General features: G+C 39.7%; 1 protein-coding gene across 12 annotated transcripts in view; it reads right to left on the reverse strand.

The window, feature by feature from the left end:
- The window catches only part of MGA (MAX dimerization protein MGA), a 158,529-nt gene that overhangs the window by 91,042 nt on the left and 42,580 nt on the right, over positions 1-24,907 (reverse strand). For 9 of the 12 annotated variants that reach the window (XM_061180458.1, XM_061180461.1, XM_061180462.1 and 6 more), the window contains exon 1: positions 3,112-3,211. The exons of 2 other annotated variants lie outside the window; for them this stretch is intronic. The gene's annotated coding sequence lies outside the window, so the exon portion shown is untranslated. Of the gene's footprint in view, positions 1-2,762; positions 2,830-3,111; positions 3,212-24,907 lie in introns of those variants that run through there. One more of the 12 variants, XM_061180457.1, reaches the window with a different exon arrangement.

Consider the following 24,907-nt stretch of genomic DNA (forward strand, 5'->3'; position numbering starts at 1 on the left):
CAATATGCCTATGCTTTTGGAATACTATATATATAGGATTTTCTAAAGAAAGGATAGTCAATTCACCAAATTTAGCTGTTTCAGACACACAAATACCACTCTAAAGTCTAAGATAACTTTAACCAATTGCAAAAATCAAATTACTTTAGGAAGAACTAGGCTACTCATGAAGCAGTAAATCTCCTTCCAGCAAGATTCTAAAAATACTCTGTGTTTGGCTCTCTGAACGCATTAAGGAAGACCACAGTTTTGGTACATAGATATAACTTAACCTTCAAAAAAAAATCTCAGTTCAGCTTTTCAAGATGAAGCAGTTATCTAAATAAAATAACTATAAAAATGACCCAAGGAGGTAAGTTTAGTTGTGGATGGGAAATACTCTAACATTCTGAAAATGTCAACGTTTTGAAGGTACAAGCACTCACACACCAACACACAAATGCCATTTCGCAGAGAATGTTCTCAGGTAACATGGCAAGTTCCATAAGTAAACTGCTACAATTTCGGAGTCCCTATTCTGAGTATCTTTTCACCAGTGACCTCTCTGGGAAATGTTTAACTACTAAAGCCATAACCCTCATACAACTTACCAAATACACTAGCTGGTTTACTAGATAGTTACCTAATTCAATGATTCAGGTACTAGCCCCCGCCCCAAAGTACGCCAATTTAAAATTCCAAATCAATACCATTACTTTAAAAACACAAAATATTCAAATGATGGCGAACCTAAACCGAATGTTTCCAAAGTTGCTAAAAATAACCATAACTTTTCATACAACAAATGCATTACTGTATGGTAGGCACAAAGATGTTAGTTTGTTCCTTAACATAATCATTCACTGTAAGAGTGTGGTTACGTTTCTGAAACTCAAATTTGTAAGAGAATAGGTTCACTCGAATTTCAGTATTCACCAATATACAATGAGCCCAGAAATTTGAAAAATCTTTTTAAAACTATAATTTGCACACAAAAATAATCAGAAAATATGATAGCAAGTGATGCAAAGAGTAAAAGAGCCAACTATCCGTTCTTAATCGTCATTAAGTTAACTTTAATAGTTAAATAAATGGCACTCGCGATCTATTAATAAGCGCTTACTTTGGACCAGACTATATACCCTGGGCATTTTATCATCACCACAACCCTAAATTTGAAAGGTAAATTTCAAAATATTATCTGAAATGCTTTAGGTTTTAAGGCACAAAGTTGCATTTACCTAAGATAGTAGGCCCCCCCTCCTCTTCTCTCCTCAAATACCATTTGTTAATGCTGGCTTCATGAGCATTTTCCACTCCTAGGAATGACCCCTTAACTACAACTCGGTGTTAGAAAGCTCTCAGGTCCCTAATATTTGCATAAGTAGAATTTGAAGAACTAACGTTTATGGCAGAAACGGACAGCAATCAAATGGCCACCCTGCCTTGGATTAAGTATGGCAAGGTACCTGGGGCACTAAGTTTTCTCAAATCCTAAGCATGTTTTCTGGAAAGCGCACCCAACCCACTCAACTCACACAACAGCTGGAAACATAGCCCTACAGCAGCAAGAAGCACTAGCGCCCACTCCATACACTTGGAAGTGAAAAGGCCGCCTGCCAGTCTCGGAGGACTGCAGTCGCCGTCGACTATCGGGGCCCACATCACCGCTTTCCAACTGCAAAGGCCAGCTAGCCAAGAACCACGTGAAAAAATGCCGCAAGGAAAGCTCTTCCGGGGAAGGGGAGTCCGACTGATCACGTGCTGCCGGCCGGAACCCGCGGATCGCTCTGCGGGATCCAGTCGCATTCTGTTACCGTGGAGACTACAGAACCAGCCGCCCGGCCCTCCCAGGCCAGCCCCCTTCCCAGCAGCCGTCACGCCACCTCCAGGCACTTTCCCTGCAACCTAGCTGCGGCGTCGTGCCCAAAAAGAAGCAGAGCAGGCAGTATTTGCCAGGGACTCTGCCGCAGAACCCCGGAGAGCTTCACAACACACACTGGCAGCGCGCGGGTGGGCTCGAGAGTTCTCTTGATCCACGTGTCTGCCCCGGCGATGCGAACCCTGGGAGAGTGGTCTCCCCTCAGAAGGAAGAGTACTTTCGTTACTCACGTTGTTCTGCCATTGGTAACCCTTCCTTTCAGACCTCCTACACTCTCCCTGCTTCCAACCTCGCCAGAGGAGGCATCTCCAGAGTTCCGAAGGCAAAGCAAAAATCTTCACATCATGACACTACCACTTCCTACTCTCAACCCAGTGTGAAATAATCCCTAACTTCTCCATACTCTTCGCACGCAGATTCGTCAACTTTGGTTACTGGTGCTCGGAGCGGTTTATTTCTGTCCCAGACCCACCTACCGCTAACGGCAAAGACCTACTTGACAAATTAATAGAAGCGGGAAGGCACACAGAGAACTAGCCAAAAGCTGCCCCACAGAGGGAAAAAGAAAATAACACCTGCTCTTCCCACCTGTTTTCCCCGCCCTCATTTCTGCACTTACGAACCACCGGTCCTTTGTTTACCAAGTTCCCACTCCTATACAGCTCACTTCCTCGCCCTCCTTCTTTATTAAACTCGCGGTCTTGCTTCAAACAACCTGCCAGGAAATTACATGCTGGGCGAGAGCTTTATACAGGTGTCAAAACGCTGCACACAGCTCCTTAGAAAAGCGAGGTCAGCAGTTTTGGAACCCCGAGACCTGAGCTCTAAAAGGCAAAGCGCACAAGCACGGCTCTCGACCTAAAGCTCCACGCCTGGCTGGAAGGCGTCACGCGGATCGTACCATGCGGTGCGACACCCCACGCACGCGAGGGCAGGCCAGCGCCATGGGCGCTTCTCACCCCGCCCGCCTCGTGGCCTCTTGCTGGCGTCGATGTTCCCAGTTAGTTCGCGGCGCGACGCGGAAGTGAGGCCCGGGACGCGCGCGAGGTGACATGCGCAGCCTCGCTCAGAAGACCACAGGCGCGCGCCAAAGGCGGCTCCGCGCAAGGCCTGGCCTGGCCGGAGCGTGCGAAGATCGCTCAGCAGAACGCTTCTGACACCATAGAAAATACACAAGAGCTTCAAACTCTCGGAAAACTCCAATCGGGCCAGTACTAAAGAGACGTCCTCCACCCAGGCCCGAGAGTTACCGTGCGGGGCGTGGCCGGCCTCACCCGGAGTCCTTCACATCCCGCTGGGGGCGGGTTATTCTGTTCGGGTTCGCACACCGTGTGTCCGCTCCAGCTGAAGAGCCTGCGCGCGCATCAAACGTCCACGTCATCGCGCACGCACTCCTACCCGCTCGGAGGCCGTCGCGCAAGCGCAAAAGGAGGCGCGAGCAGCACCTCCCTCGCCCCTCCCCCAACACCAGGAGGCCAAACGGCCCCGGAGCTGCGACAAGACCCTTGGGACCCGCCCCTGGAGCTGAAGCCGCTGCCTTTCCGGGTACCAGCAACCGAGAAAAGCCTACTGAAGCTTCCAGAATCAAGAGTGACGAGGCAGGAGGGAGGTACCCCAATTCCCTCAGCCTCGCACACGAAGCCTTCGTGAAAACTGTGAAACCTTTGCCCGCGGGCTTTCTCAACTGAGCCTGCCACCTTTTCCCTTGGGCTCCTCGCCGGCCCCGCCCCTGCTGAGCCCAGCCCCACCCACGTGGGATTCCGCAGCCCGCAAGGCTTCATTGGCCCGTCAAATGAATCCACGATCTTCCTCCCCAATGTGCTGTGGGCTTAGAGAGTGCCAGAACGTCGGGAAACCTTGAGGAAAAGACCCTGAGAGACGGGTGATGGAGTTTGCAACATCCAGAACCGAAGAACACTAGTAAAGTAGGGAGGAATCCGAAAACCTCAATGCCGAGTGGGAAGGGAAGAAGAGTTGCTACTAGCTTGCCTGATACAAAGATGAAAGAGGTCCTGATAAAACAGTAAAACGTGGAAATGAGAATTTTGCACGATAGAGTGTTATCCGAGCGTTAATGCCCTGATCCTGCGTTTTCAATTTTTGTTTGTTCAAGATATTTAAGCTATGAGGTGCAAACAAAAAGTTATCTATGATGTGTCAGGCGGTTGTCAAACATCAAAAATTATCTTTCTTCTTACCCACCCCTTACCAGCCATTCTTTCTTCTCTGCGAACACGCCAGTAAAAAGGGAGAGTTGTTTAAAGTTGTAGAAAAGAGACAAAACAGAAATTGGTAGTAAGAGCAGAAATTGTGGTCCATGTTTCCAAACTTTCCTTTCACTCTCTTAGAAGAATTGGCAAGTACTGAGAACCTACTACCTGCTAGGTGACTTGACATAAAACACTGTGAAGGACAATGTTCATTGCAGCTCTATTTACAATAGCCAGAACATGGAAGCAACCTAAGTGTCCATCGACAGATGAATGGATAAAGAAGATGTAGCACATATATACAATGGAATATTACTCAGCCATAAAACGAAACGAAACTGAGTTATTTGTAGTGAGGTGGATGGACCTAGAGACTGTCATACAGAGTGAAGTAAGTCAGAAACAGAAAAACAAATACCATATGCTAGCACATATATATGGAATTTAAAAAAAAAAAAGGTACTGAAGAACCTAGGGGCAGGACAGGAATAAAGACGCAGACGTAGAGAATGGACTTGAGGACACGGGGAGGGGGAAGGGTAAGCTGGGACGAAGTGAGAGAGTGGCATGGACATATATACACTACCAAACGTAAAATAGATAGCTAGTGGGAAGCAGCTGCATAGCAGAGGGAGATCAGCTCGGTGCTTTGTGACCACCTAGAGGGGTGGGATAGGGAGGGTGGGAGGGAGATGCAAGAGGGAGGGGATATGGGGATATATGTATAGCTGACTCACTTTGTTATACAGCAGAAACTAACACACCATTGTAAAGCAATTATACTCCAATAAAGATGTTAAAGAAAAAAACACTGCGAAGGAGAATGAGGAGGTTACAAGAAAGTAGCCAAAAAGAAGAGGCTTATCCAACAAGACTTATCTGAGCTGGACTCCAGGCATATTAGGGTCTTCTTTCTCTGCCTTCTGCTCTTCCTGAGAGGATATGCCACACCATGGGGAGAAACTGTGCTGGAATTAATATGGAATGGAAAATATGCAGGCTAAAGTTGACGGACTTCTGAACTTGCTCTGAAACCCCCATTCAGGCACTGTCAACCACAGCATTACCAGTGCAACAAGCGAATAATATCCAAGATACTAGGCAAAAGTGAAAAGTAACAGTTTCTTTCACACCTTCATCTTCTTCCCTGATCCCATGCACCTCTTTCCTGGAAGCTGCCTTTTCAGAATCTCCCACCTCATCCAAGAATGCCTTCCTGTCAAAGGTCTAAGGTTTCCTCATATAAAATTCCCATTTTCTGAAGCAGAAATAAAATTTGTGTTGACTTGTTATTAATGCATCTGATCCTAAGGTGTAAATGAATGATGATTAGTTAACAACCATGGCTAGTCAGAGTTGCATCCCAAAAAGAACACGTTAACACAAATGATATCCCTAATTGGAGAATTGGGGGTGAGGGAGAATGGAGTTTTTCTTTTGCTCCTCTCTCCCTACACCAGGCAAACATATTATGAAATGCCAGACACTTAAAAAAATTTTTTTTCAAGATTTAGCACTGGATCTCCTGGTGGGAGAGGTAAACTACCTGTATTTTTTCAAAGTGGGATCTACCTTACCTATAAAGATCTAGAGATGTACTATCAAGAACCTGAGAACTTATAAATGTTGTTGTTTTTTTTTTTTTTTTTAATATTTATTTATTTATTTATTTATGGCTGTGTTAGGTCTTCGTTTCTGTGCGAGGGCTCTCTCCAGTTGCGGCAAGTGGGGGTCACTCTTCATCGCAGTGCGCGGGCCTCTCACTATCGCGGCCTCTCTTGTTGCCGGGGCACAGGCTCCAGACGCGCAGGCTCAGTAGTTGTGGCTCACGGGCCCAGTTGCTCCGCGGCATGTGGGATCCTCCCAGACCAGGACTCGAACCCGTGTACCCTGAATTGGCAGGCAGATTCTCAACCACTGCGCCACCAGGGAAGCCCTAAATGTTGTTTTTATATATATAATCTAAAAATAATATTGCCACACCATTTCAGTGGCCTATTTTTGATTTAACATCATGCTAGTACCAAAGTAACCACTTTTTTTGTTTGCTTTTTCAAGCAACCGCTGTGTTTGCATTCAGGGTTTAATGCAGTGTTTCTCAGACTGGGATCCTTGGGTGTGCTCTTTGGATATATAAGAACTTCTTCCTTTATATTTTTTTTTAATATTTTTTTTGATGTGGACCATTTCAAAAGTCTTTTACTGAATTTGTTACTATATTGCTTCTGTTTTATGTTTTGATTTTTTGGCCGCGAGGCATGTGGGATCTTAGCTCCCTGACCAGGGATCAAACCCGCACCCCCTGCATTGGAAGGCGAAGTCTTAACCACGGGACCACCAGGGAAGTCCCTAGAACTTCTTCCTTTACAAGGCATCCGTATATTACCCAAGTTTTTAAAATTCCAAACTAACTACAAGAATTGACGCTCTTGAGTTTCACAGGTAAACCTCAGTGGTCTAGTTGAAGAGCCCTAGGTGACTGCGTCACCACCCCGTCCTGGAATGTTCTAGGAGTTTCCATGTGACTTCAGGTGCCTGTGGTTGAATCGTGTGGGCCAAGCTTCAGGTGCCAGGAGATCCTGCTCCTTTCAATTGGAATTCTCTCATTTCAGTTATCAAAGCTCACCTTGTTCATCCAGCCTGATACAAAAATCTTTCCCTGGGACTTTCCCTGGTGGTCCAGTGGGTAAGACTCCGTGCTCCCAATGCAGGGGGCCCGGGTTCAATCCTGGGTGGGGGAACTAGATCCCGCATGAATGCCACAACTTAAGAGTCCGCATGCCGCGACTAAAAGTTCCCGCGTGCCGCAACTAAGACCCAGCACAGCCAAAATAATTAAATTAAAAAAAAAATTTTTTTTAATCTTTCCCAGGACTTCCCTGGTGGCACAGTGGTTAAGAATCCGCCTGCCAATGCAGGGGACATGGGTTCGAGCCCTGGTCCGGGAAGATCCCACATGCCACGGAGCAACTAAGCCCATGTGCCACAACTACTGAGCCTGCGCTCTAGAGCCCGCGAGCCACAACTACTGAGCCCGTGTGCCACAACTACTGAAGCCTGCGTGCCTAAAGCCTGTGCTCCACAACAAGAGAAGCCACCGCAATGAGAAGCCTGTGCACCACAACAAAGAGTAGACCCCGCTCGTCGTAACTAGAGAAAGCCCATGCACAGCAACGAAGATCCAATGCAGCCAAAAACAAATCAATTAATTAATTTTTAAAAATCTTTCCCTTGGATTTCTTTGGTTGGACCTTCAAAGAGATTTTACTAGATATTAGGGGGGTGGGGTAGAGAATGCATGGAATATAAACAATATGGCTAGAAAGAACACAGTTTTGAATCAAGATTGCTCTATAAACACATAAGCCCTATCCATTTACATACACATTTTTCCTATTCGACAAATATCTGAGTGCCTTGTATATGCTGAGGAAAGACAGGCACCTCATGCACTGTTCAGAGGTCTACACTAGAACCCCAAAGAGTTGGCACAACTTTACAGAATCCACCAGCAAGACACGATATTCCTTATCCAATCTATCCAGATCCCACCTTCCCAATTCCAATTTCTACTGAAGACATACCTTCCTCAAATGACTAAAAGAGAAAGTGATCCCACTCTTCAGATGAGACCATCACCACCCCTCATATAACTCCTCGGTGGTTGTCTTGTTTACAATATCTTAATTCAATACAATAAAGACCATTCTTAGAATAAGAGCTACATACAGACTAGGTTACAAAAGAGGCTTGTTTTTTGTAACAAAAAAAAACCTGTCACTAGCCAGGTTTCACTAAAAACTTGTGTGCTAGGCAGAGGGAAAAGAGGGAATCATAACAGCTTATATATAACTCCATCTTTGCCTACTATTTATTACTGCAACTAAAACCAACTCATGCAGAGGGACAAGGTATAACTGGCTCTGATATCTGAAACTTGGACTAAGGTATTAAAAGTGGCAAGAGTCCTGCCCTGAAGGAGCTATTAATCTATCCAATGAATAGCTTTAAAAGTTTCTTAATCAGTATAGTAATGTGATTAAAAGCATGTTTTAGAAAATATCTGTTAACAAAAGTAAGGATGGAAAAGAGAATAGAAATGTGATGGAATGTTATCAATGTTCATGGAGAAACACCATTCCCTCTTGCTGCCCCATATCTTAAACCTGCACAATCATATTCTTTTCCCTTTGACTAAGATCTTCCCAGATGCCTCAAACCTAACTTATTTACTCTTCATGCCTAAGCTTAAATGTCACTTCTTCAAGAAACTTTCCTTAACCCCCAATGACAGATGTCTCCCTGTTATATGCTCTCATAGTACCCTGTATTTCTTATAGCACCTACCACAACTGTAATTATTTTTAAAACTATGCATTAATGAATGTCTTGCCCACTAGACTGTTTGCTCTACTCTATTCTAGTGCCTAGCACAATAAGTGGAACAGAGCAGACACATAGTATCTGTTGAATTAATGAATATGAAACCATAGGTCCCAGTTTTCCAGGCAAGTCCGAATATCAAATATTGGCTTAATGTCCAACAATTTGGGATTTGGAAAACAGGGTCATAATACATTTAACCATACTCACATTAATATTAGCAAACAAGCATCCTGATGTGGCCAACATTTTCCAAAGGAGTGCAGTTGTAGTTAGAAAAAACTTGTACCATTGACTCTTACCTCAAATTATTTCTCCTTAGAGGAATGGATAAATATTATTGACAGGGCAGATGCTTCAAGAGATAAGAATATTTTTCTAGGAAACTCTAACTACTTATTGACTGCGTTTTGCATGAGTGACTTTTGACAATATTACCTAGGAAATCAACAAAGGCAAGCAGATTCTTTGCACTGGGAGAAATTCTATGATCCCATAATTTACCAACTGCTAACAAAAGCAACAAGTTGTAACAGAGATTGCCATCTGCATATACTTGATCTACAAAAAAAAAAAAAATTAGTAAATATCTTCAAGATGAAAGGATACTTTAGTAACAGTGAATTTGTTTTAGTAAGATCTAAAGGGGAAAATGTCAGAAATCAGTTAAAATGAAGTTCAGAAAGCTAGCTTCAGAAGGATTACAAAACAAGAAAGAATAGATCTAAAAGAAAAGTAAACAATAAACATTTTCAATGTAGTACTGAGCCCGTAGAAGAAACATCTTATCTAGGAAAGCATAAAAGGAAGAACAGGAAGAAGTTTATCTAACTAAGCCTAGAGCTGTGCAGGAATTTAAAACACTCATGAAAACATATAAAAACAGAAACTAGAACTACTGGCCAAAGAAGAGGACTGGGAGACAGCGAGTAAACTGCAAGGCTGGAATCAGGCAAAAATCAAGAAGCCTATGGCAGAAAAATACACTGAAAAACTGTCTGCAAATGCGTATGAAAGAAGGCATGCTTACTTTACATGAAGGGCACCACTGCCTCATGGAAATGAGCTATGGTGATCAACGTAGTGGTTCCTAGACTACTGGGACATCATAAACCAGTAAAATTTCCCCCAAAAAGATTTAAATGACCATCACAAGGTGACCAAATTTTTAACTTACAAAGTATACCACCTACTACTATTACCAGTCTCTCTTAAAATAATGGGGCTTTTTAAAATTATTTTTTGGGGGGCTGCTCCACACGGCTTGCAGGATATCTTAGTTCCCCAACCAGGGATCGAACCCAGGCCCCCTACAGTGGAAGCACGGAGACCTAACCACTGCACCGCCAGGGAATTCCCAAAATAATGGGTATTTTAAGACCAAAAATCAAGGAGAACATATCTCATAATGAATAATAGTCATTTATTTTTAATACATTTAGATAGATGAAAAACGTACTCCACTGTCCTTATTTCGTGATATACCACTGAAAATTTGCAGCAGGTGTTTAGAAATGACTGCTAGCCACATAGTAGGCTCCCTGGATAGCTAAGATTTGGTCTTCTGAGAAAAAATAACATACAAGAGGCCTAGGATGGGGTAATAAATCACTTTGCCAAGGAGTCAAGAGTCAGCCTCTCCTCATCAGTAACAGTAGAAGAGAAGAGGATGTTAGCCAGGAGATACCCCAATCCAGACTAAAGGACAGCCACATGATTAGCAAGCTACTCTGAGTGTGTGTGTTGGTGGGGGGCAAGGAGTGTCACTGAAAACAAGATGATAGCTTTAGCACTATGGCAAGATCCTAGACCCTCGATAGAACTATATGAGAACAATGTAGTAAAACCAAGAAACAAGGTCAGATTGGGTGAACCACCCACTGGATCAATGCATACTTAAGAAAAACTGTGGGACACATGGTGGCTCATGGTGGCAAAGAAAGAAGCAGGTCAAGCTGGGCTTCAGGCATATCAGACATAAAGGAAAAACAGGGGTGTAAAAAAACTTGTTTTATCTGAGAAGTAAACCTAAGAGGATTTTAAATGACTTAAAAATAAACACTGAAAAAGGATTTTATAACCTTTACCTTTACTAAAAATGTTAGCTATGATCTAACCACTGGAGGGCAGGGAATACCTGTTAAAGGAAAGGAAAAAGGTGTATTGAAATATAGAATATAAAGATTATTCAAGCAAGTTGAATATAGTGCATTATCCAAATTATCTATATATAGATTATAAATTGTAGAGATTACACAGAGCCGATATTTTTCATCCAAGGATTAATTCCACCCAACATTCTCGAAATAAGGATACATTCATTCAGTTAAGTAAATATGTGTTAAGCACCAACTATGTGTAAGGCACTGAACCAGGGATAAAGGAATGAATAAAAATAAGTCCCCTTGAGTTCTAGATGAAGAGACAGGATAATAACATTGCAAAACTATTGTTGGCAGTTTGGAAAAAGCCTTCTAGGAACATCATAGGAATGCTCACAGCCTAGGGAATCTCAAAGATTACAAAGAAGAGGGGACTTTTGAGCTGGGTCCTGAAGGAGAAATAAAATTAATGAGAGAGAAAGGTAGGACACTGCAGGCAGTAGCTATATAATCAGTAAACAGAGAACTATAATAAATTATCCACAATTTGGAGATAGGGCTGCCTTTATAAAACACTGAAGTAAAAGATCAATGCAATAGGTAAAATTAGTACCATGTAGAAGTAACCTACCCTACGAAATGGGATTGGACACTTGGGAGATATTTACCCAATCTATAACTCCATGATGCTCATGATATATATACATTCACTCTTTCAAACATTTAGATCCCTACTCTATACTGTCAAACATTTATCAGAGGTGTACAAAAGAAAAACTAGAGAAGCACAGCGTAAAGAGGAACTGTCACTGAAGTATCAAGGAAGGCTTAATGTTAAAAAAAGGATGTCTAGAAGTTGACAAAGCAAAGGTGGGAAAAGTTTTCTAATCAGAAAACAGCTGTGCAAAGGCACATGATATAAAAGAACAGGGTATTCATTAATTTCTTCAAACATTTGTTGTGCATTTACCACATACAGATCATGGAACACAAAAATAAGATACGATTCCTGCTCTCAAGAGCTTGCAATCAATTATCAGACAACCAATTATCACATAACCAATAATCAATGATGACAGCAAAAAATAAAGAACGCTATTTTTATGGCTCTCTGTCCAGGGTGCAATGGAAGCACAAACAAAGGGCAGCTAAATCAGACTGAGGAAGTCAGAGAAGAATTCCCAGGGAAAGTAAAGAATGAGTAGAAATTAGCAAGGTATGAAAGAGCAGGGGCAGAGTGGGTGCAGAAGAATAGCATTTCAGACAGAAAGCAGCCTATGTGAAGAGAGAGAAACAAGAGAGGGAACACATTCAGGGAGCACAAGTACTGTAATATAGCTACTATTAAAAATGTCCATGATCTGTGGAGAAGCATAACTATAGGACTAGAAAAGACAAAGGGAGCCATATTTCATAGTACTTAGCAAGCAAGAGGTGGAAATTCATCTTACAAGAAGAAGAGATGCCATTCATGGGATTATAAGAAGATACATGAGGGACTTCCCTGGCAGTCCAGTGGTTAAGACTCCGCGCTTCCAATGCAGGGGGCGCGGGTTCGATCCCTGGTCGGGGAACTAAAATCCCACATGCCGCTCAGCTCGGCCAAAAAAAAAAAAGAAGATATATAAAATACTCAAACTCACATGTTTTAAGAAAATTACTTCTGGCACTGGTTAAGACCATGTGGAAGGTGCAAGACTAGAAGCCAATCAGACTTCTCTCCATATCCACCTACATACTTGCTCACATCAGAAACCCAAGTAATTCTTGACACTTTCCGCTTCCTTACCTGCCCAAATGTCTAGCCAATCACCAAATTTTCCTGTTGTTTCAACAACCCTGACTTCCTGACCATGATATGATGTCAAAGCACTGCATATTTGTCCTTACTAGAAATTATCACAGGTCTAATATTTATACTTACTTGTGTAATTCTTTCATTGCCTTATTTCTCCCCCTTATCCCACCACCCCCACAAACTAGACTATAAATTAGGAACTGTTTCTTTTTTAACCTCTACCGTTGTACCCTCAGCTTCTATTATAGTACCTGGCACTTAGAAGCACTCAATTTAAAACACTTTAAACCCATACGTTTCATTCCACCTCCACTACTGCCACCCTAGTCCTAAATACCCACAGCTCTTACCTGAGCTACTACAATAGACTTTTTTTTTCTTTTTTTCAATAGACTCTATCTCTAGGTACTCATTCTAGCTCTTCTCTAGTCCATTTTCCACACAGCAGCAAGTGACACTTTCTAAACATAAATCAGTTCATGCCAACTCTGCCATTTATAACCTTCCATTAGCTTCTCATTTCATTCAGAACAAAATCCAAACTCCTTAATATGGCCTACAGATCTCTGCATTCATGTCATTCTCCCCATAACATACCATACTCCAGACACAATGACCTTCTGTTTGTCAAATGCTCCAAACCCTTTCCTACCTCAGGGCCTTTGTACTACCTTTTCTTTTTGCCTGAAATGCTTCCAGTCGCCACAAATCTTCGCTTAGTTAACATCTATTCCTCCTTCAAGTCTCTGTAATTGCCACTACCTCAATGCTATCCCTACTCCCTACTCTAAATTCTCTCAAAATACCCTGTTCTGGGGCTTCCCTGGTGGCGCAGTGGTTGAGAATCTGCCTGCCAATGCAGGGGATACGGGTTCGAGCCCTGGTCTGGGAAGATCCCACATGCCGCGGAGCAACTAGGCCCGTGAGCCACAACTACTGAGCCTTCGCGCCTGGAGCCTGTGCTCCGCAACAAGAGAGAGGCCGCGATAGTGAGAGGCCCGCGCACCGCGATGAAGAGTGGCCCCCGCTCGCCGCAACTGGAGAAAGCCCTCGCACAGCAACGAAGACCCAACACAGCCAAAAATTAATTAATTAATTAATTAATTTTTTAAAAAAAAGTTTAAAAAAAAAATACCCTGTTCTGTTACTTCATGACACTTATCAAAATGTATAATTACTTATTTGTGATCATATGTCTACCTCCTCCACAAATAATAAAAGCTAACATTTACTGAGCATTTTACATACATTAACTCATTTAATCCGAATAACCAATGAAGCAGGAACTACTTATCAACCTCATTTCAAAGATGAAACTGAGGTATAGAGAGATTAAAAAATTTGCTCTAGGTCATAAAGTAGTAAGGAGTCAAAATTTGAACCAAAAGTTCACACTTTTAATCACTATGCTACTGAGTAGGCTTTGAGAGAACAGAGTAACTATGTCTGTTTTGTATATCACTATATACTTATTAGGCCTGGTGCTAAATATAAAGCAGGCATTCACATATTTGCAGAATGAATGGATTAATAAATAATTAAGAGACAAATGATTAGATTTAGAGGCATACGTGAGAGGGATAAGAATAAAGTGGGATAGAGGCAATGATGACAGCATCAATTTTGGACATGCTGAACTAAAGGCAGCTCAGGAACATCTTAGGTCTCAAATTCTTAATTAGAAGACCACAGATCTCTAAGGAGTCCATGAAGGAGCTTTAGGAGGCCCAGGAACACCCTAAAACAGTATGCAAAACTTAGTGTGCCTGTGTACTTTTCTGGGAAGAGAGAAATACCTTTAATCAGATTCTTAAAGAGGTATGTAATCCCCCTAGTATTTAGGAACCATTGATCTAAGTGGAAGTGTCTAACAGGCATTTGGAGATAAATGTGTGAGCTTTAGCTAAATACAAAATTTGGGGAAGTAACTGAAGCCAGAGATTTGGGAAAGTTTACCCCAAAATGTATAGAGTAAAAGACTTCAGAAGGTTATGGTCAGAATCCTGGGAAAACGGACATTTAGAGGACAAGTGGTAAAAAGAAATCTAGGAAGGAGAAGAGAAGACGTAGTCACAGAGGTAAGAGAAAAATAGGTGAGAGTAGCATCACAGAAGCTTAGGAAGGGAGAATGTGTCAAAGAATAAGGAATCAGTCAGCAGGGTCTAATAACCAAGGAGTCAAGGACTGAAGAACAGAAAAATGTGTTCCAGGAACTACATGTAGTTTCACGAGTTTGAAATACAAAGTGGAGAAGTGCAATAGGACATCCAGATGGCCAGGAAGTAAGGAGATATCAAGGTCTAGTGCTCAGGAGAATCATATTAAAGATATAGACAGGGAAATCATAAATGTATTTGAAAGAATTAAAATGAATGAAATTATTCAGGGAGCACATGCAGAGGTGGGGCTCTAATCTAGAATCCATGAATGATCTTGGGGGAGGATGTCCTATGAAACTCCTAAAATTGTAAGCAGAAGTTTGCATAATGTACATATGTGCAATTTTCTAGGGAGAGTTCATAAGTTTTATTAGATTTTCAAAGGTGTCTATGGCCCCCAAAAAAGGTTAAGAACCATAGGAGCTGAATGAAAAAAGAGGGTCTAGCTAGAAAGTAAGTCCGGAGAATATCAACATATAAAGGAAACCTGAAGCTTATCAAATGGAAGTAGCAAATCTAAAGAACTAATGTACACAGAAAGAATGACAGTCTGCACCAAACCCAGAAAATAAAAAATATAAAAATAAGTTTGGTATCGCATATGCTACGTAAGTATTTCTCACACTTTTCCAACCATGAGTCACAGTGAAAAATACATTGTTAATCAATGTATACACACAGGTTACTGAAGTAATTTTCCAGTAACCTGTAATGACAACAATATGATTCCCTAAAACATTCATCTCTAAAAACAGAGGGGAAGAGACTGGAGTTTATAAAAGGTAGGTTATTTAAGGTCTTGGGCTTTTGTTTATGCTTTTTAGTTGTTTTACAATGACTCTGATATTTAGATATTTCTCTTTAACTTAATTTCTTTCAGTTATTATATATACAAAAAACTTTTTAAACTAATTTTTTCTTTCAAGAACCAACATTAAGATGTCCCCTGGCTTCCCTATTTCACTAGTTTTATTTACTCTTGATCTATAGACCATGTCTCACTACTAGAAAAGGGGGGGAAAGGGATGGGGTGGGTAGGCAGATAAGATTCAGCATACACAGATGAAACAGATAAGCCCTAAAGAGTAATGGTTCCTCTGAGAGTAGTATTTCTGAAGTGCAGGCCCTAAAAATGCACAATTTAAGGGATTAAAGCTTGAGAAAGAAGAGTAACAGCAGATAGATCAAAACAGTTCCGTAAAGTGGTTAAGAAGAAAAATTCTGAAGTCACAGTGAATCCCAACTCTACTGATCATGTGACTTGGGCAAATTACTTAATGTCTTTGTGCCTCAGTTTCCTCATCTTGAAGATGGAAATAATATAACAATTTCTACTTCAATGAACTGTTAAGAGCATTAAATGAGATATAAATAAATGTAAAGCACAGAGAATGATACATGTGTCCCAGAAAACAGTGCATGTATAATCATTCATTAACTGTTAGTCACTGTTTAATTCTTAACAAGTTACTTATAACTTTAAAAATAAAATATTAATGGGACTTCCCTGCTGCTCCAGTGGCTAAGACTTCGTGCTCCCAATGCAGGGGGCCCATGTTCGATCCCTGGGCAGGGAACTAGATACCACATGCTGCAGCTAAGAGTTCGCATGCCAGAACTAAAGATCCCGCATGCTGCAACTAAAGATCCCGCATGCCACAACTAAAGATTCCGCATGCCGCAACTAAAGATACCGCATGCCACAACTAAAGATTCCACATGCCACAACAAAGATCCCGCGTGTGGCAACAAAGACCAGACGCAGCCAAATAAACAAACTTAAAATTAAAATATTTGTTATTTATTATATTATTTTCAAAGCAACTACTTAAAATAAATAAAATTTTGAAAAAGATCAGTCTCAAAAAGCACACTTTGTACTTTCTTAGAAAACTTAGAACAATGGATTTGAAAGAGTCTTTGGGAATTCCCTGGCGGTCCAGTGGTTAGGACTCAGCGCTTCCACTGCCAGGGCCCAGGTTTGATCCCTGGTCAGAGAACTAAGATCCAGCATGCCTCGTGGTGCAGCCAAATAAAAGTAAATAAATAAATAAAAATTTTAAAAAGTTAAGAGTCTTCAAAAATCATCACTCTAAGTTAATCTATGGAGCAGGAATTGTGTCTTTTACTTTTATCAATGATGTACATGTACTTAAATGTTTTTCTTCAATAACCAAGACAATTAGTACTTTATAACCATTGTCTCTGAGCCCTCTGAGTCTTTTATATTCATTCTGAATATTAAGGCTGTTTTCCTCTATTTGCCTATGTTCTCCCACTTAATTTAAAATGTCTTTTAGGAAAACCAAGAATTTTTTTGAATCACCTTAAAGTGCTCTAAAAATAGAAAATCCCATATAAATGCTAAGTTTATTACCAAAAAAAGCAATAAAGTGATCAAAAATCACTTTGACACAGCTAAATTCATAAAAACATAAATTCACATTTGTATTGATTCTTATCTTTTTAAGAATTTGTTTGTTTAATTTAATCCACCTCTAACAGTTAAGCTATAATAGCCTCTTTGTCAAAACACACACACACACACACACACACACACACAATGGACTACTACTCAGCCATTAAAAAGAACGAAATTTTGGGACTTCCCTGGTGGCGCAGTGGTTAAGAATCCGCCTGCCAATGCAGGGGACACAGGTTCGAGCCCTGGTCCAGGAAGATCCCACATGCCACAGAGCAACTAAGCCCGTGTGCCACAACTACTGAGCATGCGCTCTAGAGCCCGCGAGCCACAATTACTGAAGCCCGTGTGCCTAGAGCCCGTGCTCCACAAGAGAAGCCACCACAATGAGAAGTCTGCGCACCGCAATGAAGAGTAGCCTCCGCTCGCCGCAACTAGAGAAAGCCCGCGCACAGCAACGGAGACCCAATGCAACCAAAAATAAATAAATAAATAAATTTATTTAAAAAGAATGAAATTTTGCCATTTGCAACAACATGATGGACTTGGAGGAAATTGTGCTATGTGAAATGTCAGAGAAAGACAAATATTATATGATATCACTTATATGTGGAATCTAAAAAATAAGACAAACTAGTGAATATAACAAAAAAGAAGCAGACTCACAGATACAGAGAACAAACTAGGGGTTACCAGTGGAAAGAAGGAAGGGCGTAGGGGCAATATAGGGGTAAGGGATTAAGAGGTACAAACTATTATGTATAAAATAAGCTACAAGGACATATTGTACAACAGGGGGAATATAGCCAATATTTTGGAATAGCTATAAATGGCGTATAACCTTTAAAAACTGTGAATCCCTATACTGTACACACATAACTTATATAATATTGTACATGAGCTATACTTCGATTTAAAAAATTATTTTAAAAATCCATTTTTAAAAATTAACAATAAAGAATAAACAATCACAACCACACATATATGCACAAAAAGAAGGAACAAAGGATTACGTGGTTTTCCCTCAACTCTAATAAAGGATTTTTATACCATATTTATAGTAAGAGTATACCTAGCTTTCCTGAATCGTCTGAGGATAAACTCCACCTACTGACAATTTCACAGCACTCTGTCAAAGCTTCCTCAAACCTAGTAATTTGCTGAGACGTGTAGAAACAAAAAATTACAAAAGTAAAAAACTTTTTGTTACTATTTCCTATCCTATACAAAGTCAGCCAAGATTAAAATTTCAAATTAAAGTAAGAGCAGTACCTGCCATTTTTAATAAATTATTCTAGATTTACTATTTTCTAGGTCATAAGTCTTTTTTTAAAAATTATTTATTTATTTATTTATCTATTTATTTATTTATTTATTTGGTTGCACCAGGTCTTAGTTGTGGCATGTGAACTCTTAGTTGCTGCATGCATGTGGGATCTAATTCCCTGACCAGGGATTGAACCCGGACCCCCTGTACTGGGAGCACAGAGTCTTATCCACTGCGCCACCAAGGAAGTCCCCTAGGTCATAAGTCTTAATAAACGCACTTTTCTTAAGGGGAAAGAAAGTTCATATCCATATATATTTTTCACATAAAAGATCTAGGTTAGAAACTCCAAAGTCTAAGAGCTCTTCAGGTAGTACACACACACACACCCAAACAAAATTGTACAAATCTTTCCTTAAATAAATAAAAATCAAACTACATAAACTCCCGATCTCTCTTTTTTTTACTTTTTCTCTTTTTCTACGATGGTATTAATCCTGACATAAACCAGTAGTATGATTTAAGGGTTGTCAAAATACCATCCAGAATGATTTCCCTCACAGACCTGCCTCCATCAAGCACGATTTTCCTCCCAGTAGACTTACTCTTTCAGGTTAAGGGAGAAGTTGGCAAACTATTACAGCCCACAGGCCAACTAGGCCCTCTGCCTGTTTTTGTACAGCCCATGAGCTAAGAATGGGTTTTATACTTTTAAATGGTTGGAAAAAAAAATCAAAAGAGGAATGTTTCATGATGTGAAGGTTATATACAATTCAATTTTAAGTGTCCATAAATAAAACTTTATTAAAACTTATTTACACATTGTCTATGGCTGCTTTTAAAATGACAGATTTCAGTATTTATAAGAGACCACATATGGCACTCTAATGGTTTTGCAATGCTGCTCAGAGCACTACAAATTACAGTAATGCAATTGTAATGACAGCTTTTCAAGCACTAAGTTATCCCCATACATTGTATTTTATATTACTAGTGCATACCCTTTAAGTCAAAACAAGAAGATAAAAGTGAGCTTCAAATATCATACTTTTAAGATATAATGGAGTGTAGATAATCTTGTTATCAAATTAGATTGACAAAGCATTAGGTTTATTATGCAATGACACTACAGCTGTGCTGAAAGAATACAATACACATCAACATTACCAGACTAAGCACTCATCACAGTATTTCCAACTCATGGAAAAACACAATCAGAAAAATTAGAAAACTTAAAGAGAAGATCCCTTCACAGCTGCATTTCTTCACAAAAAAAAAAATGAGGATGCAACCAAAGTAAGCTGCTGAGTGGCTCATTTGTTAGCCAAGCAAGGAAAGCCTTTTATCAATGGTGAGGTAATTAAATCAAGTTTAACTATAGCAGCCGAAGAAATGTGTCTAGAGAAAATAAATTTATTTGAGAATATAAGCTTTTTGGCAAGGAGTTGAAGACACTGGTAGCAATATCAATAAAAAGCTATTTTATTCATCAATTTATAAACACATACAACATCAAAGCAAATGATTTTGAGTGTTTTCCTTGGCTCTTGATGAATCATAATAATTAGCCTGTATGAATAATCTGCATGAAACAATAGGCAAGAATATTTTCAAAGCAACTGGGAAAACACTAATTCAGTGCAACCTGAAGTGAAATCTGCTAGGATGCATTACAAGTGATGGTGGTAAAAATACGTGTGGACAGGAAAGGGCTTAATTGGACAAATTCACAAAGTTTATGAAAATTTAGGAAGTTTAAAGCCTACAGTTATTCACTGCATTATTCATCAGAAGATACTTTGCAGAAAATAACTGAATCTATCATATTTTATTCAACTAGTAGTGTCAGTGGTTAACTTCCCTCTCATGTACTTAACCATCCTTGATTTCATGACTTTTTGTCAGAAACAGAAGTGAATATCCTGATTTGCCCTACCACTAAGAAGTTAGCAGGCTTAACAGTGGTAAAGTTTTACTGCAATTTTTTTGAGCTGAAATTTTTCTGAATAAGAAGAACTGCCCTAAACAACTATTATTGAACAACGAATAGCTTTGTAAATTAGCTTTTCCTACAGACCTGATAACGATTCTCAATGAATTCAACCTAAAATCAAGAGGCAAACAGTGATTACATGCAAAACTTATATTGCAACGAAGTCGTCTCAATAAAAACTAACACAGTTTGAATCACAAATAATGTCACGCTGCATACATATCCCATGCCATCAAGAGTTGAAAGAATATGCAACGTGTCCACTCCCAGAGATATTAGCTCACACCTGTTAGAACGGCTATCATCTAACATCGAAAATACAAGAGATGGACTTCCCTGGTGGCACAGTGGTTAAGAATCCGCCTGCCAACGCAGGGGACATGGGTTCGAGCCCTGGTCCGGGAAGATCCCACATGCCACAGAGCAACTAATTCTGTGCACCGCAACTACTGAGCCTGCGCTCTAGAGCCCGCGAGCCACAACTACTGAAGCCCGTGCATCTAGAGCCCGTGCTCCTCAACAAGAGAAGCCACCGCAATGAGAAGCCCACGCACCACAATAAAGAGCAGGCCTCGCTCACCACAACTAGAGAAAGCCCACGCACAGCAACGAAGACCCAACACAGTCAAAAATAAAAAATATAAATAAATAAATAAATAAATTTATATTAAAAAAAAGACAAGAGATAACAAATGTTGGCAAAGATGTGGAGAAAAAGGAAAACTTGTGCACCAATAGGTGGGATTGTAAATTGGCACAGCCACTATGGAATCAGTATGCAGGTTCTTCAAATAATTAAAAACAGAACTACCATATGATCCAGCAATTCCACTTCTGGGCATATATCTGAAGAAAATGAAATCATTATGTTGAAAAGATACCTGCACCACCACCATCACCACCATCACCACCACCACCACCCGCCATGTCATTACTTATAATAGCCAAGACATCATGGAAACAACCTAACTGTCCAACAACAGATGAATGGATAAAGAAAATGTGAGATACATATACATACACACACAATGGAATACTACTCGGCCTTAAAAAAGAAGGAAATTCTGACATTTGCGATATGGATGGATCTTGAGGGCATTATGGTACATGAAATAAGTCATACAGAAAGACAAATTCTGTATGATCTCACTTATATGTGGAATCTTGAAGGGAAAAAAACCCTCATAGAAAAAGATCAGATTTGTGGTTACCAGAGGCAGGGGGCCAGGGGGTAGGGTGGGAGGGAGGACTGGAGGAAGATGGTCAAAAGGTACAAACTTCCAGTTATAAAATAAATAAATACTGGGAATGTAATGCACAACATGATGACTATAGTTAACACTGTTGTATGGTATATATATACATATTTTTTTTTAATATTTATTTATTTGGCTGCATCGGGTCTTAGTTGCAGCACACGGGATCTTTGTTGCGGCATGCGGGATCTTTCATTGCAGTGTGCGGGCTCTTTGTTGCGGTGTGCAGGGTTCTCTCTAGTTGTGGTGTATGGTATATTTAAAGTTGCTAAGAGAGTAAATCCTAAAAGTTCTTACCACAAGGGAAAAAAAACTAATTTTTTTGGTATCTATATGAGATGATGAGTGTTAACTAAACTTGTGATAATCACTTCGCATATACATAAATCAAGTCATTATACTCTCATCTTAAAACTTATACAGTGCTGTATGCCAATTATATCTCAATAACACTGAAAGAAAAAAAGTGGAAAAGAAAAGATGTCCGTTCTTATACAAATTTGTAGTACATATATTTTCTAAGTTCAAACTACTGTTCCAGTAGAGTTTTTCAGACCTTGATACAAATGAAAGGATATTTCCCTATTACGAAATCCATTTGCCTGTGCAGTTGAGGAGCTTCCACGTAGCTTTAAATCAGAAGTAATTAATCTGTAGTTAATATTAAATGGCAAGTATCAGGAGAAAAATCTAACAGAATTCTGTAAGTGCCTTCCAAGTAATGAACAAGCTCAATTAGAAACATACATTTGTGGAATGATATCAGTATTTGGCAGTAACTTTCTATGTATTTTCAAATATGAAACACACAAAACCTCAAACATATTACCAATAACAGATGAACATTTGCAATCAATTTTGATGCTAAGGAATACTAACTTTGAATACTAATCTCAACTAAACAAAATGTTGTCCTCCAAAAAAAGAAATCCATTCTTCTCCTCAGTAGATAGGTACTACCAAAAAATAGATACTCAATTATTATTGGTTTTTTCCTGTTATTTAAGTACCTACATAATATCTTATTTTGCCCCTTGGCCCACAAAGCCTAAAATATTTACTATCTGGCCCTTACAGAAAAAGTTTGCCAACCTCTATGTTAAAGCATTAGCTCTAACTGATTAGCTATACAACCTTGGACATCAATTAGCTTCCCCAGGTCTTTGCTTCCACATTTATAAAAAGAGGGGGATTGAAGGAAATCCCTATGGGACATTTCAACTCTAATATTCCAATAATGATAAGTTTTATATTCACTTTATATGAAAATATTTTGAATGGGAGCTTTGACCAATTTATAAATTATGAAGAAATGTCCTAGTACACAAAGAATGAAGAAACACTTTATTAATACTACAGAAGAACAACAAATGGCGCTGGTACAACTAGATCTACACATGCGAAAGAATGAAGTTGGACCCCCTACCTCACACCATATGCAAAACTAACTCAAAATAGATCAATGGAGTGTCATGGACATATATACACTATCAAATGTAAAATAGATAGCTAGTGGGAAGCAGCCGCATAGCACAGGGAGATCAGCTCAGTGCTTTGTGACCACCTAGAGGGGTGGGATAGGGAGGGTGGGAGGGAGGGAGATGCAAGAGGGAAGAGATATGGGAACATATGTATATGTATAACTGATTCACTTTGTTATAAAGCAGAAACTAACACACCATTGTAAAGCAATTATACTTCAATAAAGATGTTAAAAAAAAAAAATAGATCAATGATCTAAACGTAAGCACTAAAATCATAAAACTTTTAGAAGAAAACATGTGGGAAAATCTTCACAACCCTGGATTTTGGCAATGACACCCAAAAGCACAGGCAACAAAAGAAAAACAGATAAACTCGACTCCATTAAAATGTGAAACTTTTGTACATCAACGGAGCTTATTAATAAGATAGTGAAAAGACAACCCACAGAATGGGAGAAGATATCTGCAAGTCATATATCTGATACAAGACATGACAGATAAATAGATAGATAGATCCAGAATATATAAAGAACTCTTACAGCTCAACAACAAAAAAACAAACATGCCAACTCAAAAAATGGGCAAAGGACTTGACTAGACATTTCACCAAAGAAGATATATAAATGGCCAATAAAAGGACATGGAAAGATGCTCAAAGTCATTAGTGATTAGGAAAATGCAAATCAAAACCACAATGAGATGCCACTTCATTCACACTAAGTTGAATATAATCAAAAAAGACAGATAATAACAAATGTTGGCAAGGATGTGAAGAAACAAACTCTCATACTCTGTTGGTGGGAATGTAAAATGGTACAGGTGCTTTGGAAAACAGTTTGGCAGTTTCTCAAAAGATTAAACAGAGTTAACCTATGACCCAGTAATTCCACTACTATGTACATATACCGAAGAAAAATGAAAAAAATCTGTTCACCAAAAAAAAAAAAAAAAAAGTGCATGAATGTTCATACCAGCATTATTCATAGTAGCCAAAAGGGGGAAACAATCCAAACATCCATCAACCACAAAAAGGAATGAAGTATCAATACATGCTACATCATGGATGAACCCTGAAAACATTATAAGCGGAAGAAGTCAGTCATAAAGGACCTCATATTGCATGAATCCACAGATACACAAAGTAGATTGGTTGCCTACAGCTGAGGAAGCTGGGGGGAAATGGGGAGTGTCTGCTAATAGGTACAAGGTTTCTTGTTAGGGTGATGAAAATGTTCTAAGATTGACTGTGGTGATGGGTGCACAACTGTGACTATACAAAAAAAACACTGAACTGTATACTTTAATTGGGTGAATTTTATGGTATGTGAATTATGTCTCAAAACTTTTTTTAAAATCAGAGTAAAGTCTTACAAATAAATGCTGAACAAGAGTACTAATGTCACAAAATTAAGATGCAAATGATGTGTAATCCTTTCTCAACTACAAGAAAAAAATTATTTCACTTCTCTGCACTAAACTTCACTCATCTGTAAATTCTCATAGTGATTTTAAGATCAGTGAGAACTTCAAGACAATTAAACAATGAGCACCAAGTTGTACCTATATTCTTTAACTTAGAATAAAAAGACCTCAATACTCTGAATTTGGCTTTTTCACTTCTGCTGTGTGCTGGACTAAATATGCCCCACGCTTTTTTTTTTTTTTTACCTGAACCTTTTGCATTTACAACTGCCACTGCCTTAGCATCTCCTTCCTGCTGCTGTAGTCCATAAATTGATCAACATCATTCTCCCTAATTCCCTCCTGAAATCCTCTTCCTTCTTAAAAGTCTAGTGCTTTCATGGAGCCTGTCTTGATGCCCTTGCTGTGTAAACATTGGCCTTCTTCTTCTAAATGCCAAAGAATTTGGTTTGTCATTCTCTTTTGGTGCATAGAAATCTAGTTCTCACCATGCTGGACAAATTCAACAGAATTCCCCCTCAAGGTAAAAGCTCTACCAACAGCCCCTTGC

This window comes from Eubalaena glacialis, chromosome 2 (assembly GCF_028564815.1).
Source record: "Eubalaena glacialis isolate mEubGla1 chromosome 2, mEubGla1.1.hap2.+ XY, whole genome shotgun sequence".
Lineage (NCBI taxonomy): Eukaryota > Metazoa > Chordata > Mammalia > Artiodactyla > Balaenidae > Eubalaena > Eubalaena glacialis.